Below are 6,000 nucleotides of genomic sequence, written 5' to 3'. Positions count from 1 at the left end.
CTGACTCCTATTCCTCCCAGACCCCACGTGCAATTCACCCCACGGGAACTCCTCTTGGTGCCACCTCCACGGCAGAATCGGGCCCTCTGGGCCACCTTCACTCCTGCCACCCCGGCCAGGGCCACCAGGACTTCTCACTACAGAGGCCCCTGAACAGGCTCGCTGGCTTCACCCTTGGCCCTTAGAGTCTCTTCTCAACACAGCAGCACGAGTGCTTTTTACAAAATGTAAGTCACGTCATGTCACTCTTCTGCTCAGAGATGGCCCTGTGTGATCTGCTCCCTGACCCCCGGCAAGGCCCCAGCGATCTGCCCCTCCCGCCCCTCCTCTGTTCCTCCCCACCCCCTCGCGCCCTTGGTTCCTGGCATGCTGCCCCTTGTCCCCTCCCAGGCCCCGGGCGTGTTCCCGCTTAGAGCCACTCTCCTTTATCTGCCTGTCTAACTCTCACCCCGCGAGTCTTTGCTCGACTGTCACCTTCTCACTGGCGCCTATTGTGATTGCCCTTCTTAAAATTCCAACCCGAGCTCCTGAATTCCTGAAAATCTTACTCTGCTCTGCCCTTTCCTCCCATAGCAACTCATCGCCCTCTAATATGCTGTCCCACTACCCGCTTGTCATGTCTATAATGTATTGTCTGTCTCCCCCCTCCCGCCACAGGACGATGACCTCCACGAGGACGAGGGTCTCCTCTGTTTTGTTCACTGCTACACGCCAGAGCCTGGCGCACAGAGGACACGCAGTAAGTACCTGCTGGGCGCACCGCAGCCGAGTGGAAGGGAGCATCTGGCGGTCGGTCAGGTTCTCCTGGGTGGTGATGTGCCATTTGCAGGGCTAAGCACTATCTCATTTAACCCTCAAACCAGCCACGTGGCATAAATACAGTTATTTCCCCACCTTCACATGTGATGTCCGAGGCGCAGAAAACGTCTGTGATTTGCCCAAGACCACGGGCCTGAAGGGTAGCAGAGCCGGGATTTGAACCCAGAGTGTCCCCGCTCAGCTTCTCCACTGTCCTTACACATCCCTGGAGTGTTAATCACTGCAGCTTGCTGGGTGTGTGTGTGTGTGTGTGTGTGTGTGTAATTCAGCCTCATGTATGACCAGCTTCTCAAATGTTCCCACCCTCTACTCCAGAGAGTGAATCCCAGATACACACAAAGGCCCATCTACACCGTTGTTCGTAATACCCAACAAGAGACCAGAAAACCCAGGAGAGCGCCCAAGTGCTGCACAGCAGGGAGCTGGTCTTTTAAACATTGTGGTACATTCACAGGATGGAAGAGTATGTAGCCAATAATGATGATGTATGGGAGGAATGCAGAATGACACGGAGAAAACCTCCCACCGTGTGTTCAGTAGGAACAATGACGACAAACCAGGATACAAACTTGTATACACGTTGTGATGCCCTAATTTTAAAAGTTGGGTTATTTGTACACAAAAAGTGACTGGAAGTAGGACCCCAAAATGCTAATAATGGTTCCCCCAAATTGTGTGATTGCGGCTGATTTAATTTTTCTCTGTAAATCCGTGTAACTTTTTATAAGAAAAAGTTATTTAAAATATTTTAACACATGTTTTTATTGATTTCAGAGAGAAAAAGGGAGAGGGAGAGAGAGATAGAAACATCAATGGTGAGAGAGAATCATTGATCGGCTGCCTCCTGCACACCCCCACTGGGATCGAGCCCTCAACATGGGCATGTGCCCTGACCAGGAATCGAACTGTGACCTCCCAGTTCATGGGTTGCTATTCACCACTGAGCCACATTGGCCAGGCAGAAAAAGCTATTTTTAAAAGGAATCTCTGCCTCAATTAAAAAGTGCTTTTCTATTTATATTCTACATAATGCATTTTATGACAAAACTAAGTAAACCCAAGTAGCTTAAAGGAAAGACTAGATCCCTGTGAAATACCCAATGGGTTTTAAGAAGTGAGAATGTTACAACTGTATTTCATATATCCAAGGCTAAAATAGTACTGAACTATTTCATTTAAACATACGAGATTTTCCAGTTTTAATGAGGTTTTTTTCCTTTCTTCTGGAGATATCCCCCAATAGGCGTAATGTTCTATTTCTCTTTGGAGCTCTTGGATATCTTAACTCAGAAAGAAGAATCTCATTTCATGGCACAAATTATCTTGATAAGTTGTTTCAAGATCAGTGCAGATAAAACATATCTACACTGTGTCATCACATTAAGCAATTACTGTACTAAAGCTCATTCCTAAGCAATTAATTATGTGTACGTTGTCGCTTTTAACTCTGTTCCTGGAGAATTGTCTTCTTTACTGGTTAAAGCCCATCTTGAAAAACATCACTTTTTTCCTCCTGATTACAAGCTTCTTAAGAGCTGTCAGAAACCTACGTAGTGCAAGGAAGTATGTGAGTTTTCTTAACATCAAAAATAAGGACAGCCTGGTGGGTATGGCTCAGTGGTTAGCATCAACCTATGAACCAGGAGGTCACAGTTCAATTCTGGGTCAGGGCACAGGCCCAGGTTGCAGGCTCGATCCCCAGTGTGGGGTGTGCAGGAGACACAGATCAATGATTCTTTCTCATCATTGATGTTTCATTCTCTCTCTCCCTATCCCTTCCTCTCTGAAATTAATAAAAATATATTTTAAAAAAATAAGGACAATGTTCGAATGATCGATTAGCTCACTAAACAAAGAAGGAAAAGGACATGTTTAAATGTGCCCATGAAACTTGAAAGATTACAAAGGTTCTTGTGCTCACCTTAGCTGATTTGGCTCAGTGGATAGAGCATCGGCCCATGGAGTGAAGGGCCCAGGATTCTATTCCAGTCAAGGATGCGTACCTCTGTTGCAGGCTCAATCTCCGGCCCGTAGAACACAACTAATCAATGTGTCTCTCTCACATTGATGTTTCTCTCTGTCTCTCCTCCTCCCTTCCACTCTCTTTAAATAACCAACGGAAAAATATCCTCGAATGAGGATTAACAAAAACAATTGAAAAGGTTCTTGTGCTCTACTGCACACTGTCCGAGTATCTCGATACCGAGCCTCTTGGGAGCAAGGCCGCTCGCCCAGGCTGCCCCCACATTCCTGCTGTGCCCTTTCTGGATCCTTCTTGCAATGGGCTGGAACTCAGGCTTTTGATTGTTCATGCCTCTTTGAGAAGGAAAAAGGGGAAGAAGTTTCAGATGGGTGGAGGCAGGACATGGACTCTTCCATGTCAGGACCCCCAGAAAAGCTCCTGCAAATTGAAAATTTCATGTTCTTCAGTTTCAAGCCTTGTGTTTTCCAACAGAAACACTTATCATGGGGATAAGAGATGAGGCCCTGGGTGAGGAAGTGTGAACGGAAGAAAGAACGGCTGGGTCACACCGGGGCCCAGCTCCGCGGGGGATGGGGGCAGGGGCAGGTGTGGGCCTGTCCTCCGTCCTCCACTGGAGATGTATGTGAGGCTGCCTTTTGCTCCCAAATCTGGAAACTAAGATGAAATACCATCAAATAAATTGGGCTGACCCATAAAATAGGTGGGCTGAGGCTCAGAAAAGCCCACTCAGCCATTCTTGCCAGTGGCGACTGGTGCTCTGTTTGTAAATAAATGAGGAAGGTCAATCTGATGACCCCAACGGGGGTAGTTATAAAGCAGCAATATGCATGTGTGTGTGTGTGTGTGTGTGTGTGCACGCATATGTGCCTGTGTGAAGCATGTGTACCCTTTCAGACACATTCAAGTGTGTTTGAATCAGAGACACCACAAGTGGCTCAGGCATTGCCTCCTCTGAGAAGCCTACCCTGACTGCTCCTGGCACAGTCCCCAGGGTAGGTTAGGCCTTCCTCCCATGTATATGGCAACCCACTCAGCATACTCAGCAGCAGTTACCCGGTGTATGTCTCCAGCAGCCTGTGAACTCCTTGAGGACCAGCACTGTGTCCTTTTGTCTCTACAACACCATCACCCAGTCCTGGCTCATTGTAGGCCTTCAAGACCTGTGTGCTGAATTGGAAGTGAGGTATGCTAAGACTTTAGGTGGTTGGAGGCAGGGTAATTAGGGTTTACATTCAAGAGCTATGGAGCCAGACTTTTTGGGACAAATCTATAATAATAAAAGGGTAAAATGCTAATTAGACCAGATGTCCTTCCCGACGTCCTTCCAGACGAAACCAGGGCTGGAGGGAAGCCCGGGTGCTGGTTGCCTGCGGGTCTCAGGTGCCAGAGGGAAGCCGGTGCCAGCAGCTAGGGGAAGGAAGGCCTACTCTTGCATGAATTTTGTGCATCGGGCCTCTAGTCCTATATAATAAAAGCCTAATATGCAAATTGTCCCCTGGGGCAGTCATTCAAATGGGAGTTCCACTGCTCACTATGAAATGTGCTGACCACCAGGGGGCAGTGTGGAACATGGCAGGTATTGGCTATGCACTGCGACCTCTAGCTGGCTACCTGGGGGCGAGGGTGACTACGGGGACGGAGGAGTGGTGAGAATGTGGGGTGTCTGCCGAGCTCGCTCTCACTCCTCCTGCTACCCTACTCGGGGACACCAGGGCTTGCATGCCAGGGAAGGCCCCATGCTCAGGTGCCAGGTGCCCATGAGGAGCCTGTCCGCACCCATGCGGCCTCTTTTGGGTGAGCCGGGCCACAGTCACCGGGACCGCAGGGGCCGGTTGGGCTCCCCATGGGTTCCCACAGGAGCCAGTCTGCAAGGCCAGCTTGGAGAGAGTGTGCTGTCTGCCCAGCTTCTGTGTGGTGCAGCTGGGTGGCTCAGAGGCCCATGCTGCGCCCCAGCCCGCGGCATCTGGCCACACTCACCACATCTCTGTGTGGGGACTTGTGTGCCATGACTCAGGCATAGGGGGCCTTGCAGGGGCCTGGGGGACCAGGTGCTTCCCAGGGCCCAAAGGTCAGCTGGGACCTGCCCTTCCATGCCAGACGCTCGCTCTTTGACCTCCCGCCAGGCCTAGGGACCGCACCCATGCACGAATTTCGTGCACCAGGCCTCTAGTAATGTTATAAGCATGTAGTAACGATAGACTCTTAGACCTCAGTCTCCTCATCTATAAAATGGAGGCATTTTGCTCCTGCCTCTTTGGACTGTTGAGTGTTGAATGAGATAATTATTTAAGGAGCTTAGTTCAGAGTCTGCGTGCAGCTCAGTAGGTGGCCCATAAACAGCTAATCTTACTATATTGTTAGACGGAGGGAGCTTCTCAGAACAAGAACAAATAAACTGCAGTTCTGTCCCCTTCGCCTGTAACCGGGTTTTAGAGACCGGCCCGTCCTGACTCCCGTCCTGTCTGTGTGCCTTGTGAGCACGCCCGCGTTCCTAGAAGCACCCTCTGGGCACTGGCCGCAGCATCTGAGCTCTGCGGCCAAAGGCTCATGACTGTGCTCAGCGAGCGGGTCAGTTTAACTTGGCGTTTCCGAGGAAGCTGACGACATCAGCTTAGTCTGTCTACTCAGGGACAGTAGACATCATCCCACTTGTGTGCACTTGAGGACCTCTTCCTGGTTGCTGGGTTACAGAATGGACAAGGGGAAAATGGAGTGCTGTGTATTTCCTTGGTGCTTCCAAATCTCAAAATAGTTCACAGATTGGGTATTTCTCAAAAGCAACATCCTCCCTAAAAATGTTACTCACTCCCACCCCCTGCTAAGCCCTTGGATTATTATTACCATACTAGCTCACATGAGCTTTTGTGAGATGGGCAGGATAGCCGCCCTTTTGCCGATGAGGAACTGAAGGCCCACAGATGTTAAGGGAGTGCTCAAGGTCACCCAGAGGGCAGTAGTGTGTGTGGGAGGAGCACTGTAAACTCAGGAACCCTGATAATGAAACCAGTGTCCTGTTTTATAACATGTTGGGCAATGTAGGAAATATTCCCTTCCTTAAAACCTTTCAGCACTAAAGCAGAGACTGCTGTTTATCCATTCTTCTCTTAGTAATAAAACATCCAATGTTTAATTAGGGACATGGGCAACTGGAGTAGAGACTCCATTCCCCAGCCACCCTAGCAGATGGGTGTGGCTAC

This window comes from Myotis yumanensis, unplaced genomic scaffold (assembly GCF_028538775.1).
Source record: "Myotis yumanensis isolate MYYU_CA2020_CCGP unplaced genomic scaffold, mMyoYum1.0.hap1 SCAF_1, whole genome shotgun sequence".
NCBI classification, from domain to species: Eukaryota; Metazoa; Chordata; class Mammalia; order Chiroptera; family Vespertilionidae; genus Myotis; species Myotis yumanensis.
Note: the sequence above shows the minus strand (reverse complement) of the source record.